General features: G+C 38.5%; 1 protein-coding gene across 7 annotated transcripts in view; it reads right to left on the bottom strand.

The window, feature by feature from the left end:
- Nucleotides 1–17931, bottom strand: part of MID1 (midline 1) — a 374792-nt gene that overhangs the window by 126044 nt on the left and 230817 nt on the right. The window contains exon 1 of one of the 7 annotated variants that reach the window (XM_037157515.2): nucleotides 342–622. The exons of the other annotated variants lie outside the window; for them this stretch is intronic. The gene's annotated coding sequence lies outside the window, so the exon portion shown is untranslated. Of the gene's footprint in view, nucleotides 1–341; nucleotides 623–17931 lie in introns of those variants that run through there. 7 annotated transcript variants of the gene reach the window in all.

Below are 17931 nucleotides of genomic sequence, written 5' to 3'. Positions count from 1 at the left end.
TGGGGGCTAGGTCTCACTGTCTTGTTATGTTAATTGAAACCTAGTCTCCCAAATTTACTTAACAGAATGCTTAAATACACCTTCTGGAGTTCATTTACACAAGCACACAAGCAAAAAGACACAAATCACAATGCAGTAAAGCAATCCTAATTTCTCCAGGAACAACTGACCAATCCCACTGTCTTAATAGCAAAGAACCCCCCCCCAGCAGTCTCAGAAATGCAAATTATTCTACTGAAAGTCTCATAAACAGGTTAAAAACAGGAAATAGCACATTTGTCCTTAATAGTTCTTTTAGTATTTCCCTGGATTCTTACAAACAGATTGCCTTGAATACCCACCAATGGACTGCACCCTAGTTCTTTTTGAAGAAACATCGCCGTAGGAGAGGATGGGGACCCACAAAATGACAGACAGGCCACCGAGACCAGATGGTGGGTGGCAGGCAGTGCTGGAGCAGTCCTGTGTGTCTGTGAGAGCGTCAACAGTGAAACACAACAGGAAAATCGACGCGACAATTCCAGGAAGGCCAGCTCCACCTCATCCACCCCGCCAGGGTTGCTGAGTTGAAGAATCAAAACTCCCTCTTGCTTTCCAAATGCCTTTTCCACGGACCCTGCTGTGGCTTCCCTATGTCCTCACCCACTCAGTGTTCAACTGAAACCAAATGAAAAGACAGCTCAGGTCAGGTCAACACCCAGGGCCTTCGCCCTCCCCCCAAAATGACAACTTGGCACAGGGATCTGTCCACCCTCACTGCTCACAGGGACCAGCAGAGGGTCAATGTCCTACAGCTGAGCATTGGGTGCCAGCTTTTCATGCTGCCAACAGGGGCCATCCTGCCCAGCTCCTGGGGTCAGTGATGGGCACTCACCTTCCTTGCAATTTGGTCCTTTCAGTGTCCTAATGAGCATGTGATCACATTATGTTCTGGATGCTGGTTTGTTATTGTTGATAATATACTTATTATTTTGTGTCTATCTTGTGAGTTAAAATGCAGTACCTGGAAGAAGTTTTTCTAAATGTTACATCAAGAAGGATGATCTCTTGCACAGACATGGTAAAGCAGAGTCATTTATTTCTCTAAAAATAATTGCAGTCTACCATTCTGATAAACAACTGAAAATATGTATGCATGAAATATGTACATATGTATGCACACAAGTTTTATGCCTGCATACATACATGTATATATCATGCACACATAACAAAAAATACATACATATTGTATGCATATAATACATATGTAAACACACACACAGAGCAAATCTGTGATGGATAGCAAGTCCTAAATTTCAGTCTCCAGAGTGGCAAAGAAAGAGTGAATTAAGAATGGAGAGTAATCTTGTAAAAATTGGTTGTCTAAAGGAAGAAGGGAAAGTAGTCTTCTCAAATGCAAAAAAGGGAAGAAAAAAAAGGGTTCTGAGCTGCAGCTCTTTCAAGGATGTTGCTTGTCACTACACAAAACAAGAAATCACCTCAGGAAAGTGTAAAAAGCCAAACTTAAACCAAACAAACATGCTGACTGAAAACCTGAACGCATCCATTTATATACCAGACATCTGGACTCCACCAAAGGTGTTTAAAGAACATTCTTGATGAAGGGCAGACAGAAGGCAAGAGCTGCTTCCTCGTGTTGCACAGTTTGCAAATCATGACGCCTACTTTTCATGCCACTGCAACACCTCATGGTAAAACAAAGCATGCTTCACATGTTTATACATCAAAAAGCAAACAGATTTTCTTGGCTTTTGCCTATACAAATGATAATTTAATTTGCCTTTTAACACTAAACAAAAGGATTACTCAATTTTATATACAGATGACTTCCCTAAGAAGTCCCTACTGTGCACAGGAGAGATACATTTACATCATCATACAGAATTTGAAAGACCTTTTAATCAACAGACTTAAAAGCATTGCTTTTGTTAAAACAATATTGAAATTGTCAAAAATTCTCAGACATTTTGGCATTGTAGTGGAAAATTAGCCTGAACATCTCAATTTAAAACATCAGGAAACAAACATTTACTCCACCCCTCAAAAACAAAAGAAAATGATGAACAACAAATTTCATAATCTCCTAAAGAGCATAATCTGCCAACCTTTACAGAAAATTTTCCATGGTCAGAAGGTCTTAGACATTTCATATCTTTACAGTTTACGTTAGTAAATAAAGCATCCAGTTTTAAAGGCAAATGGAACCTATTTTATATTACACTAAAAATGGCTGGTGTTTTCCAGGTCTATGGTAACACTGGGTGTCAGGCAAGCATTTGGTTCTGAAGGCAGTGATAGCAGATTTGAAGGAGAAAGAAGAGAGTAGGAACTTGTTACACCTAATCTCCTGATGGAGGTCTGAGTTGACGCTCCTGGAGAGCAGACCCACAGCATGGTGGCAGAAATGGAAGCCACTGATTCTGTGACATCACCCACAGATGAAAAGTGCTTCAACAGTGTTGTTTAAATCCTTCCCCAAGTGCATTTAAAGTTCAACAGGCATTTTTATATATACTCATATAACCATTTCTATGTCTATATAAAATCATACATCTGTCTACAATGGAATTAGTTTTTGTAGCCATATATAAAAATATGTACGTGTATATATGTACACACACATACATACATACAAAAGCACCTTTGCAAAATTATTTGGGACTTGATAGAATTCACTCTTCACTGAACTCCTGCATTAGAGAAACTTTCCTTCCTCTGTGCAAAATCGGAAACCTGTAAATAATGTTATTAAAAAACAAAAACCCACCCACTCATATCTGAAAAGGGTTACCTGGATATGAGCAAAATGATATGAAGTCTAGTCTCTGAAGGACAGAACAGTTAAGCTAGATATTTGCAGCAAGTAGATTCCACCTGGAAAAAACTTGGGGGAACTTTTTCTTACTTCTTTTATAAAATATTCCTCTAGAAGGCAGAAAAAGTGCTCACTCTCCTCTTTCCACTTATTATCCACCGGGAGAAAAATACATCAATAAACAATTGCTGATGATGGCCAATGTGGCATTCACAATTGCTGTCTGAACACTGGAAAGTGTAAGTTCAATGACAGGAACAACCAATCCGGTCCTGTGACTCATTGAGGTAATGACAAGGTTACACAGTAACTAATTCCTATTGTATGAACAGATTGGGAAATTCTCTCAAATATGATAGCTCCTTTTCTCAAAGGAAATCACTTTTCTCTCAACTTCAAAGTTAGCCACACACAAAAACCTCATACTCACAATACCCTGAAGCTACTTTGCGATCTTGAAAAGTAAAGTAACCTTTATTCACAACTCCTGGTTAACTATTATGAAGAACATGCTTTAAACATTTCCTGTGATCACTGAAGCCCTACAGTCAGGGGATCAAGCCTTTTTTTTAATGCAACAGAAAGAGGAGAGGCTCTTTTGTTCCGAATTGTTATTGTAAAGCACCACATGAGAGAAGGGGAATGATGGGAACATGGCAATGAAAAGGACAACTGCACTGACAAACGAAAACAGGATATTAAGAACAGAGTCAGAACTGTACGTCCCTACAGAACAAAGGTGGGAGCTTCTTGAAAGAAGTTTGAGCAAAAATACTTGGAACAGATTTAAACATGATGGATGAAGCAGTTTTCCAGGCATCAAGAGATCTTTAAGCCTGAGGTGGTAAAATTAGGTTATCATTAAAATACACATACAGTTCAAAGTATCATAAAATTAAAACTGCCTTCAAATCACATTAAATCACTCACTTTTAACCCATGATCCACTTCTTGAAATTTCCAGATTTATGTTTTGTCCCATGTAAAACAGGATACTGTTTTTTTTTAAATCGAATAACTGTGCTAACTTAGTATATGTTACTAAGGGTACTGAACTTTTTACAGAAAGAAAAAAATCTTAATTCAGAGCATACTCTTACACTTTAAATAGATCTTAAAATAGAGTTTTCAAGAATTCCCAGGGTGGAGGGGAATGAAGAAGGGGGGAAACGGGACAACAGTAATGGCATCATCAATAAAATATATTTAAAAAAAACTCCCAGAGAAGCTATGCAATGAGTTCTGTGTTGAGAAACAATCACAACTAAGTTATATATAACAGACTGATTTTATCAAATCATGCTTGTATTATATTCTATTTTTCTTCTGATGCAAATTCTGCTAAAGCTGTTAGTATAACAATACATTTAATAAGATTGTCAGAATTCCTATAGTTCATTCAACTTATGACATAAGAATTATTATTATTATTACAGCCTCTAAGCTAATGGGGTTCAGAAAGTAAATACTATGTCTTGTATTGCATCTAAAATTGCAGAGTTTTTCTCGTCTCCCTGTTCTGCTACTATTCTTTTTTCTTTTCCATCCTTTCCTTCTATTGTGAGATGAGTGATGAACTGATAGGCTTTTTTTTTTTTTTAGACAATGCATTTAATCCAGCTTTCTTTTTGATGTGCCATCAGCAAACTTGGGAGTTAACCTCGATTGACTTTCGTCTAGTTTCGTGGTGAGACCATCAGTGTAGTGTCATGCAAACAAAAGTATACCTTGAAACCAGATAAACCTGAGTTCAAATCCTGGCTCTGCCATTTCCTAGCAAAGGTGGATAGGAGCCAGCTACTCAGCATATCTTATACACACAGATTCTCTGCATATCTTATACAGTTTCCCTGTCTGTAAAATGTGACAATGAGAGCAATTTCAAAGGGTCCTTTGACATTTAAGTGAGGCAAAGTTTGAAAAGTACTTGGCAAACTTGTAGTTCTCACATCCTTCCCCTCTGGTCCTGAACCACCTCTTCCCACTCTTCTTTAAATACATTATGGGAAACCTCTTCAAACCACTTTTGGAAACAAGAGGGACATAAATCTATTTATTTAGTCAATAATATTCATAGATCATCTTATGTGAAGGAACAGTATATGATTAATAAACTAGTATTCCTACTATGAACATTAATTATTTTTAACATTAATTATTTTTAAATGAATACCTTCCCATAGGCAATCTCATCTATTTCCTAGAGTTTAACATAGCTTTATTCATTACCATTGGATCCTACCATGATCTTGAAGTTTCAATTCCCTGCTCCCTGTTCTGTATGAATTCTTTACTGGAATTTTTTATTTTGCAGGAAATAAGGGACCCTACCAGGAGTGGGGCAAGTGAAGGAATAGTTTCAAATTTACTTAAGGAATGATTTCTTTTTAAGGACATTAAAATCCAACTTTTACTATTTCTTACATGAGAAGACAAAGTGATGAATTATTGGAAAGCAGAGGCCACTTCATTTATTTTAGCAATGAAATTTGAAAGAGAAAAGCCATGATCACACAGTGGAAAAAATCCACCACCACACACACACAGGAACTGTGGTACTTAGAATTCCCTGAATGTCTAAGTGTTTGATGGCAGGATGTTAACCTAAAGTTGAAAGTAACCATGGACATGCAGTTAAGGGTGCAGGGGAGGCTGTGAAGGAAATTAGCAGAGACATTTCAAGAGTCATTGGTTTTGCTCTTACCTTTCCAGGAGAAGAAATTTCAGGAAAGAAACGGAAAGAAGCGGGTTAATAGTGTGGGAGGGAAATGAACAGGTACAGCCGGGGCTCCATGCCTGGAGGATCAAAGATGAACTAAATCTAGAGGATCCCATTGCCTGAGAGAGCTACTGTTTGTTGTCTTACTGATAATAACAATAACAAAAGTCTTGGAACCTCCAGGACATCTTTAAATGTTCCAACATCCAAATTATAGGGGTACCAGAAGGGGAAAAGGCACAGCCACCAGTGGAAAACTTATTTTAACAAATAATAAAGGAGAATTTCCCCAATCTGGCAAAGGAAATAGACTTCCAGGAAATCCGGGAAGCTCAGAGAGTCCCAAAGAAGTTGGACCCAAGAAGGAACACACCAAGGCACATCATAATTACATTAGCCAAAATTAAAATGAAGGAGAGAATCCTAGAAGCAGCAAGAGCTAAGGGGACAGTCACCTACAAAGGAGTCCCCATCAGACTGTCAGAGTATTTCTCAAAAGAGACCTTACAGGCAAGAAGGGGCTGCAAAGAGGTATTCTAAGTCATGAAATCCAAAGACCTACAACCAAGATTGCTCTATCCAGCAAAACTTTCATTTAGAATGGAAGGACAGATAAAGTGCTTCTCAGATAAGATCAAATTCAAGGAGTTCATCATCACCAAGCCCTTATTATATGAAATGTTAAATGGGCTTATCTAAGAAAAAGAAGTTAAAGAAACATGAACAGTGAAAGGACAACAAACTCACAGTTATTAACAACCACACCTAAAACGAAAGCAAACTAAGCAGACAGCTAGATTAGGAGTGGAAACATAGAAATGAAGATCTCAAGGAGGGTTAGCAACAGGGGAGTGGGAGGAGGAGAAGGGGGGAGAAGGTACAGAAAATAAGTAGCCTAGACAGTAGATAGAAAATAGAAGGGGGGGGGCAAGAATAGCATGGGAAATATAGAATCTAAAGGACTTGAGACACATGGTCATAAACTAAAGGGGGGTAATGGTGGGGATGGGGGGTAGGGTGGAGGGGAATGAAAGGGGGAATAGAACAACTGTAACAGCATAATCAATAAAAAAATAACAAAAGGTAGCTCAAAATAAATTCACTGGCTAGGTAAAATTGCAGTAGCAGCCAAATCATGATTTTTAGAGCCCATTTATTAACTGAGCTAGAAGAAAGATGGCTACAGAAAGAATTGTTATGGAAGAATAAAGAATTGCTGTTGTTGTTGCACCAGGGTCCCAGGAAAGAGCTTGGGAAGTCTGGGTGGTGGGTTCTAGCTACTCCCCAATGAAACAAATAAAGCTTAGGACAGGATGGAGTGGCAGGCACAGAGTGGGTTATAAAGCAAGGTATTCTTGGAGAATGAGTTATCCCCAACTCAAAGACTTTTGGGCCTAAAAACCAAAATTTAAAATGTTTCTTTGGAGGCTTCATCTTATACATGTTATATCCTTTCATTGAATGAAATTATATAATAAGCTGGCTTTTTGAATGTAAGTAAAGATGAAAATGAAAAGACTTAGTACTTGAGGTGCAATCTAGGGTTTAAAAAAATCACTTGTGGAAAGATACCTGGCTTTAAGAACAATAAGATTTCAAGGTGGCTAAGCTATCTTATTAAAGATATATTTATTTTTACAATGAATATGAGTGTTAATTGGAAAAGGAATCACAATTACATGAGAAAGCATTGCATTAAAAAACATTTTTCTAGCCCTGGCTGGTGTAGCTCAGTGGATTGAGTGCGGGCCTGAGAACCAGACAATCGTGGTTCGATTCCCACTCAGGGCACATACTGGGGTTGCAGGCAGGTTCCCTGCAGGCCAGTTCCCAGCAGGGGATGCATGAAAGGCAACCATACATTGATATTTCTCTCCCTCTCTCCTTCCCTTCCCCTCTAAAGATAAATAAATAAAATCTTTAAAAAATTTTTTCTGATTTACCATTTTTATGGTAAAGATTGATGGGTTATATCCCTTGTTATGCAGCTTCTTCAGCTGAATCACCAGACGTTTGATTCAGGGCAGGCTTCCAAACATTTCTACCAGTTGTCTAAATCTATTCTTTCCATTACAAATTCCTCCGACTGACTCTCTATTGTAAACAGATGCAAATATTCCGTTTCACAACTCTATTCATTTTCTTCCTTAGAGCTCAGGTTGGGAAATCTCTCTCTCCTGGGGCACTGGGCAAAGGGTGCCAGACGATAACAGGGTGACTTCCCAGAAGGGGGCTTTGTTGTACCACTGCCAGGCAACCTCCCCGGAACATCAGCTGCCAAAACATTACAGTCCAAATAGGGGTGCTCTGATCCCCTTCCCACCTCCACCCACCAGCATCCAGAGGCAATTCCTTGCATGGATGCCTCTTCATCATGATCTTGACTGGCAGCTCCAAGGATTAAACTCAGGTCCTTTATGCACATTAGCCCCCTGGAGTGTTGAACTCCAAAACCTTTTTTTTCTCCCCCGAGTCTACCCTGTATTTCACAAAACCCTAGTTAGCCACTGTGGTACACAGCCTTTCTTCTAGTCTGGGTTATCAAAAGAAAACAAAACAAAACACTAGACCCTACAACAATATGATGGAGATGGTAATGACCGAGGGTTTGTAGGGTACTGTACAGATTCTCAGTTCTTTCAGAGCTCAGACTTGGGAACCCATTTACTTCTTTATCATTAAGACTTCACATTCTCAACAGCACAATCTTGCTTACAATGGCACAAATGATCAATTGGCTGGATGAAAATAGTGTGTTGTATGTATATATATCCATAAAAAAGGCCCTCAAAACTCCTGTATGAAAATCAAGACCAGTGTCTACTTAATCAAGCAAATTTCCCGCTTAATGACCACATTAAAAAAAAAAAAAAACAACAGACCAACCATCTGGCTTCTTTGCTACTTGAGGGGTTTTGTTCCTCACTTCCTGGTAATCTTTAGCAAAACATTATAATTTCACTTATAAATTATTTTTACCATGATGCATTCCTTCTGTGCACTACTTTAAGAAACAGAGTAGAAAGTATTGTATTTCTAAAAAAAAACAACAAAAATCTTCTCAATTCTAAATGGCAGATTTCAAAGGGGGGCCAAATGTACTTGAAAGAGGAAGATAAAAGTCAAATCATGGTGAGAGCATTAACTACTCACATTTCTTTAAACATTAACACCTCTGGCAGCAAGCTCTCTCTGTCTCTATCAAGTGTATAGGCATACAGAAATGTATAGACATAGATATATAGGAATATTTAAAACCTGAACACAAAAAACCACACTGTCCTGTTCATTCAAGGTGTTCATTGTGCTAGGCACTTTCCAAGAAATAAGTCAGAAGATGAAATTTATTTCTGCATGGGAACTAAGATTACACTAAAAGTAGAGTCAAACTTCAATTAATTGAAATTCTCTGGAAATGGAAGAGTTCTGGTTAATTTAATTTTCTGGTTAACTGAACCCCAAATAAAAAAGCTTTTTAAAAAAGTCTTTGTTGAAACATTCCTAAAACACTTGAGTCCACTTTACTTGCATAACTACAAACCACATACTGGATCCAATTAAAAGGTTCTTAGGTGACTCTAAATTTTATTGCTCCTTGGGATCTTCATTATAAAGATCCTTTTCCTTTTAATCATAAATAGAGGAGATTTAAGAGACTAAGTTGGATGTATAGTTGTATCCACAGCCACGAATATTATATTAATCCACAATATCACCTTCTTCCTTGTACTTCAGAAATCTCTTGAGAAAGTATAACATAGGAACTATGGTTAATAGAGAGGTTTGGTTCTTTTGGAAAAATTTAGATAAACTGAGGTTTTTGTTATGTTTGCATGCTAAAGGAAAGTAACAAAAGTTCCTTTTTCTCTACTTGATGTTCAATAAATGTAAAAATAAATAACTTTAATATAGTACTTCCAATCAATTTTATTAACACAAATTAAAGACTTTATAAACTCCCTTGATGTATATATTTAAATTCACTGAGGAAGTACTAGGATTTAGGTTTCACGGTAGAACATAATGGTGATTCCAAACTGGTCCCCAAATATCCTCCCTTCCACAATGTGGTCACAAGGAGCTAGCCCTCACTTGGGCTCCATGTTCCAATTTCCTATAGAACTTTATAGAGTGCCACCTTGAGCTACCAAATAATAACACTGTATTGAATCAAATAATTGCCTAACAGAAAGAGACCTTACATCAGTCTTCCTCCATTCCTTTGGTGAAGATTATTGTAGAAAGAATTTCTGTGTTGGATGAAAATTTGAAAAAAATGTCAGCTAAGATAATTTCCAGTTCCAAATGCCTTGCACTGTAGGAAAAACAATAAGCCTGGGACACCTTCTCTCTCTCTCACACACGCACATACATATCCATTTTTGGGGGGAGGGGGAAGGTGTGTTACTATGCACTCATCCACAAAGTAGCCCTCAGAAAATGTAATGTATATTGAGATCCTATTATTTGCCAGGAGCTGTTAGCTGCTATGCACATAGTAGGATTTTCATTAAGATTTCCACAAAGGACTGAAAGAAGCTGAAGGGAGAAGCCATATTTCACTTATGGACCTACAAAAGACCTCCTTCTAGATCAATGGTGCCAAATTTAGCAGCAGCATTGGTGTTTCTGAACAATGATCATTTTGAATATATACAGTTGTTATACCATAAAAATAGGACTTTAGTGAAAGGCATAAACATATCCATTTATATATTAATTTTAAACTATTATGTCTTGGGCACAAATGTATTAAGAATGTATGTACTAAGTAATGTTTTTTATCTGAATCTACAGCTCAGTGTAGACCTTGCCCATAATAATGATATGTTTATTTTTGTTTGTCTTTTTATTTGTACTCTCTTTCAGTATCTTTTCACCAAGTCTTGCCCTGAAGAAGGGTAGTAACCAAAATACAGGTTTTTTTAAAAAGACCCCTCAGGGAATAGTATAGCTCTAAAACCTTGCAGAATTTTGCAAAGACTTTCTAAGCTGGGATACTCAAAAGTGGTGTTAGGAACAGAAAGGTGATTAGGCTCTAACATCTGTCACCACAGTGATTTCTAGGTTGAATGGATATGACTTCCTTTTTTTAAAAAAAACTATTTTATTGATTATGCTATTACAGTTGTCCCATTTCTCCTCCTTTATTTTCCTCTGCCATGCATACCCTCTCCCACCTGCATTTCCCCACTTTAGTTCATGCCCATGGGTCAAACATATAAGTTCTTTAGCCTCTACATTTCCTATACTATTCTTAACCTCCCCCTGTATATTTTCTACTTGCCATCTATGCTACTTATTTTCTGTACCTTTTCCCCCACTCCACCACCGATAACCCTCCATGTGATCTCCATTTCTGTGATTCTGTTCCTGTTGTAGTTGTTTCTTTCCTTAGTTTGCTTTTTTTTTTTTTAGGTTCGGTTGTTAATAGCTGTGAGTTTGGTGTCATTTTAATGTTCCTATTTTAGATACTCTTTTTCTTAGATAAGTCCCTTTAACATTTCATATAAGGACTGGGTGATGATGAACTCCTTGAACTTGACCTTATCTGGGAAGCACTTTACCTTCCCTTCCATTCTAAGTGAAAGCTTTGCTGGATAGAGTAATCTTGGATGTAGGTTCTTACCTTTCATGATTTGGAATACTTCTTTCTAGCCCCTTCTTGCCTGCAAGGTTTCTTTTGAGAAATCAGCTGACAGTCTTATGTATGGGCCCTCTTTTGTAGGTAACTGTCTCCTTTTCTCTTGATACTTTTAAGATTCTCTCCTTCTCTTTCATCTTGGGTAATGTAATGACGATGTGCCTTGGTGTGTTCCTCCATGGGCCCAACTTCTTCAGGACTCTGAGCTTCCTGGACTTCCTGGAAGTCTATTTTCTTTGCCAGATTGAGGAAGTTCTCCTTCATTATCTGTTCAAATAAGTTTTCAATTTTTTGGTCATCCTCTTCTTCTGGCACCCCTATGATTCGAGTGTTGGAATGCTTAAAGGTGTCCTGGAGGTTCCTAAGCCTCTTCTTATTTTTTAAAATTCTTGTTTCTTCATTCTGTTCTGGTTGGACATTTATTTTTTCCTTTTGTTCTAAATCGTTGCTTTGAGTACTGGTTTCCTTCCCATCACTTTTGATTCCCTGCAGATTTTTCTTTATTTCACATAATGTGACCTTCATTACTACCTGGATCTTTTTTATGCTGTCGAAGTACCCAGTGAGTTCCTGGAGCATCCTGATAACCAGTGTTTTGAACTGTGCATCTGATAGGTTGGCTATCTCTTCATTGCTTAGTTGTATTTTTTTCTCAAGATTTGAACTGTTCTTTCATTTGGGTCATTTTTTTTTGTCTGGGCACACCAGCTATGTAGTAAGGGGTGGAGCCCTAAATGTTCACCAGGGCAGGGCAACCCTGGTATTGCTGCATTGTGACACTGTATGTGGGGGAGGGGTCTAAGAGGGAACAGTGCTGCTTGCTCTGCTCTCTGCCGGTTTTCAGTCACTTCCCCTGGTACCCACAAGCAAACTGGGCCCTTCTGGTGCTGATTTCCAGGTGGGTTGTTTTGTGTAAATTCTAGGACCCTGTGGGTCTCTCCAATGAACTCTCCTGTGAGGCTGGGAGTTTGTTCTGCTGCCTCCCCCAGATGTTTTCAGTCAGAGGCTTTGAGGCTTTATTTCCCGGTACTGGAACCCTGGGTTGTGCAGTCTATTTTGCTCCTTAGTTGTTCCTCCTGATTTATCTGCACACAAATGTGGGACTGCCCAGTCTGCAAGCTACCACCTTTCCTGGCCCACCAGCTGCCACCTTGCCCACCCTGGTCCTCCAGCTGCTGCCTTTCCAAGAGTCTTCTCCACCCAGCTGCCCATCTCTCCACCCCTCCTACTGGTCTGGAAGAATGTTTGTTCTTTAACTCGTTGGTTGTTGGATCCATACAGTCTGATTTTCTGTCAGTTCTGGTTGTTTTTGTTTTAAAATTTGTTGTTGTCCTTTTGGTTGTGCGAGGAGGCACAGTGTGTCTACCTATACCTCCATCTTGGCCAGAAGTCTGGATATGACTTCCTTGGTCAAGGGTCTGTACAACTGGCCCCATCCCATTTAGAACCACCAGACACTTTTCGGCTCATCTGTAGAAGGAGAATCAGGAAGTAGTGTAGATTGTTACCTCCTAACTCCATGTGAGGTTGCCCTTCTACTAAATGCTTAAATAGCTTTCTTAGAAAAAGGCAAAAAGGTGTCATGATGCATTACTTAACTATTATGCCATGATATACAGTGTGCTTATGTTGATTCTTCACTGAATAAAACAAAGGATGTCTGTAAAAATTATTAACTTAATAGAAATAATATTTATTTGGGGGAATCGAACACTTCTGGGCAAAAACAAAGAATACATTAATATACCTAACACCAATGATTGACATGTAATGCAATTTATATAAAGCTTCCTTTGAATGTCTCCCTTTTCTTGACCATTTCCTTCATATACCAATAGGTGACAATTTTTTAGTACCTACAATTTCTCAGGCACTTAATTTTTTTAATTTAATTTTTGTTTAAGTACAGTTTTCTGTCTTTTACTCCCATCCCAGCCCACCCCCCTGTGCTCCCCACCTCCCTCCCATTTCCACCCCCCTTAGTTGTTGTCCATGTGTCCTTTATACTAGTTCCTGTAAATCCTTCTCCTTTTCCCTCTGAAATTCCCTCTCCTCTGGTCACTGTCCACCTGTTCTCTATTTCAGTGTCTTTGGTTATATTTTGCTTGCTTGTTTGTTTTGCTGTTTAGCTTCCCGTTAAAGATGAGATCATATGGTATTTGTCTTTCAACGCCTCTCGGGCACTTTATATACATTGTCTCTAACTCCCACCGAAACCCTAAAAAAGAGGTCTCATTTTCCCCATTCTGCAGATGAAGAAACCAAGGCTCGGAGCTAAGGCATCTGGCCCAGGACCACGAAGCTAGCACATGATGGAGTCTAGTTTAGAGTCTGGGTTTTTTCTGATTCCTAAAGAGCTCTTTGCTCAGTAACATGTTGCTGCTCCATCTGCAAGGAATTGGAAATTTCTGATGTATAAATGTAAAGAAAATTTGGATGCTGTAGATTCTGGTTGTGCTTCAATTACTTCTAAAAGTTAATTTAAAAAAAGACTAATAGTTAAGCATTGGTCATGCATGTTCACCAGGATCCATTCAGGAATTTCACAAGCTAAGCACTCCCCAATCTCCCTTAGAAGAACTGACATCTGGATCATATTGGCAAGTGGGTGCTTTAAACATGAGAGAAAATTAGGAGGAAAATCTAAGACTGGATTGCTTCCACGAGTTCAATCACCAATATCTCCTCTAAGTTTTTTGTATATATACATATATATACATACACATATACATAGCTTGCCATCCAATCTTTCTACTCTGTGAACAATGGCTTGTGACCTCCCAGTTAGCAAGTTCACTGGAGAAATATATCAGTTATAATTAATGTTTACCTAAATAAATGTAAATATTTAAAACACACAACAGTTCCAAGCACATGTGATTTCTATTTTACTTTATGAAACACTAAAAATCCACTTGTCCACCCCATTAATTATAACCTGCTCTCAGCCCTGACCTGTATATAATTCCTGCTGACGTAAATTGGAACAAGGTGCTCAGAATGGAAGCAGCCTATACCCCAACTAGGCTACAAAATGTCAAGTTCCTGGAGCGTCTCAAAAGTGTAACCTGACATTTTTCTAAGATTAGAGGCAGTTTGTGAATTTAAAAAGAGGGCTTAAAGACTCACCATAGTTAAATCCTCTAGTAACTCCTGAAATATCCAAAGTAAACAGGACTAAAGGGGCTCTGGGGATACCAAAACCTTACTAGAAGAGAAGAAACACTCTTTAGTAGGTGGTATTTCTTTGCATAACATAATGTACATGCACTCAGCCAGAATTAAGAAGAATGCAACAATAAACTTTGAGGCAGTAAGCCCTCTAGAGATCTACAGGAGTCATGAATAGGCCATGTAAAATATTTGTCCTTTTGCTAAATGTGAATGATTGAGTTTACACTTCCCATTAATCCTAAATGTTGACGGCAACAAAGAGAAGAGTTAACTTTTCTGATAGTATTTTTCTTGACACAATTATAATATGAATTCATCTGTAAGACTCCCCCTAAAGCAAAAGGCCTAGAGAAGGATCTAACCACTAAGAAACCACATTTGGTACATTGATCTTTAGTAGTAACTTTTCTAGTAGTACCTTTTCTGTACATGTTATCCACAAAAATGAGACCATACTTTGTTTTATTTTGTGAGTTGTTGTTTTATATTATAATAATATATTGGGTGATTTCTCATGCTCAAAGCCTTTTCTGATTTCTCAGGATTAATCTTAAGTACCTTTTAATACAACCGAAGTATTACTGCCACTTGCTAAATCAAATAGTCATGCAAGCTCAAGATTTAATAAATATTAAAATGTGGGCAATTTCTTTTTTCCTATTATAGCATCTACTACCAAGGCAGGCAATATTACCCCCATTGGGGAGAAAATTAGTCCTTGGTGGCAAAAAAAATCTTCTTCTTTTTAAGTGTGAAGCACAGGTATATATAAATAGATATACAATATAGTTGTACTATTAAAATTCCACAAAAGGAAATGATTGGAAAATGTTGGAAAGATTGTGAAATACTGTGCTATAGCATCAGACTTGTAAAAAGTAGTCTTTACATTCTGGAATTGAAAAGATGAATTTTTCCATTTCAAATGTCTCATCTTTGTTTTTGTCTTTTTAAAAAACACTTTATTTATTTATTTTTAGAGAGGGGAAAGGAGGGAGAAAGAGAGGGAGAGAAACATCAATGTGTGGTTGCCTCTCACATGCTCCCCACTGGGACTTGGCACGTAACTCAGGCATGTGCCCTGATTGGGTTTCAAACCTGAAAGTCTTTGGTTCACAGGCTGACACTCAGTCCACTGAGCCACACCAGCAGGGCTAAATGTCTCATCTTTGAATGAATACCAGCCCATTTCTGAGTTGGAGAAACTGGGATTCCATGAAGCTGATCTCTAGCAAATTGATTTTTCTATGATGTGCCCATGGTCAACACACCTTATTTCTGCCATGTTCTTACTGAAGACTCAGTGAGGCCTGGGTTAGGATGTGTATGTGAGTGAGAAGATGCTTTTAAGAGAGATGAACAGATCATCTCTGAAAGGCCTAGGACAGGTGAATCTCCATTTCGACATTTACCAGGCTCCTGCTCTGTGCTGCCCTCTTGTGCTATCTCGGCCTCCAGCATGCCTCTTCCCAACAACTTCAAACCGTCCTAAGTTGATGAAACATCTGCCCTCCAGTGTTTCTTGGTACCATGAGGTGACCAGACAGAAAAGAATACCCAAAGATACAGATGTCCTTGAAGGAAGAAACAAATATCAGCAGGAAGGAAAAGCTGTAGAATTTCTCATCTGCCTGTTAGCCCTGGGAGAGAGTGGACCAACTGCCCACAAAGCCATTGCTATCATACCCAACACAGCTCACAAAGAAGCAAAGCAGCAGTTGAAAGTCTTCATCACCTTCTGTGGTAGGCAGAATTTCTAAAGTAGTAGCTCAAAGATGACTGCCTTAATCCCCAGATGGTATAAATGTGAGCTATCACTGACCTGATTGTATTGTGTTCTGTAATACAGTTGACAGTAGGGGAGAAAGGCTATCCAGATGGATCTGACCTGACCAGATGGACCTTTAGAAGCTGAGAGCTTTTTCTACCTGATGGCAGAAGAAAAATTTAGAGAAAGAGCCTATGTGTGCTAAACACTCAATGTGCTGTTGCTGCTTTGAAGATGGAGATGGTCATGTGAGAGGGGCCACCTGTGTTGCAGGTGGCCCCTAGGAAGAAAGAATGAACCCCAGCTATCAAAGAACCAGGGACTTCAGTCCTAAAACCAAAAGAAAATGAATGCTGCCAACAACCAGAATCAGTCTGGTAGCAGATTCTTTCCCAAGGACTCCAGATCAGAGACTAGCCCAGCCAACACCTTGATTTCAGCTTCATAAGACTCAGAGCAGAGAACACAGTGGGCCCCACCCAGACTTGTGACCTAAAGAGCCATGAGCTAATAAATGGGTATGTTTTTAACTTTTAAGTGTTTGTGGTAATTTGTTACACAGCAATACTAAACTAATACACTTTCCCTTCTCTATTCCACAATCATACCAATCATACCAATGAGTGGCATCCTGGCAAAATTTGTCTCCCAGCACAGACCCTGATCAGTGACAGTTCAAATAAAGTTTCCAGTTTTGGGCCTCTCACTGACCTTCTTGATCCTTTGAGAATTTGTAATCAATCTTTCCACTCAAGTCACAGATTTTGACCCCTGCTCTGATCAACTGTCCCTTAGGAGGATTTTCATTACCTTCGCTTAATGATCAAGTTCTTGGTGCTTTCCATCTTCCAGCCCTCCACCATCTGGTTTCCTTAGTGCTTACCATCTTCTCCAGCTCATGCATCCATCTGATATAGTTCACTCAAATTGCCCTTTACCTGCTTACAACTTTTCTTTCCACATCTAGAACATTTCATCTGCCTCTCTAAGTCCCCATGCTTTCATTTTCCTATATTGGGCTGCTCAAAGGATTATGTTAGAAGATAAGTGGAACTGTGAATACTCTTCTATTCCTTAATTTTCCCAAGGTTTCTGTAGGGAAAATAGAAGCAGTGATTATAATCAGTTAATAGAACTGATTAATAGAAGCAGAGGATCATTAAAGACCCTCTTCCTTCTTTTTGGATCTTTACATATATGTGATATATGAATATTGTTGACTTCAACATTTAATTTTTTCCTCCTGAATTTTCTTATGATCCTAGTGAATATAGGTTTTGCTTTCCTTCCAATTAATAGAGCTAAATATTTCTATGACAGGACCAAGGGGGATGTATGGAGGTTACAGGGAGGAGACCACACCCCCATGTCCCTTGACTTCTGACTGGCACTCACATTGGAAAATAAACCCAAAAAGTATAATATAAAATGGCCAACATATTTTAAACTATTTTCTTTCTTTTGCATTTCCAGCTCATTACCCAGAAGGTATTGCCAGTGTCTTTGGGGCCACATCCTGTAGGAGCCACCTAACACCTACTGCTCCTTCATGGATCAGAACATTGGGACCTTTACTTCCCGATTTATGAGATATACTTGTTGAAGAGTTTTCTTTCCATAAATTACTTGTCATTAAAACGACAACAAATGCACTAATTAGTCAAATTAAAGATCATGTTTCTGGAAGTGCATGAAGTACAAATAAAGTATAAAGAAGCACTGTTAGTAGTTTAAAAATATGTGAACTTAATGAATAACCTTGCTGTTAAAACTCAGCAGCCATCGCTTCTTGGCCTTTTAGCTAAGATCAA

This window comes from Artibeus jamaicensis, unplaced genomic scaffold, assembly GCF_021234435.1.
Source record: "Artibeus jamaicensis isolate MK-2021 breed Jamaican fruit bat unplaced genomic scaffold, CSHL_Jam_final scaffold_1283, whole genome shotgun sequence".
Classification (NCBI taxonomy): Eukaryota; Metazoa; Chordata; class Mammalia; order Chiroptera; family Phyllostomidae; genus Artibeus; species Artibeus jamaicensis.
Note: the sequence above shows the minus strand (reverse complement) of the source record. Positions and strands in the feature narration are given on the sequence as shown.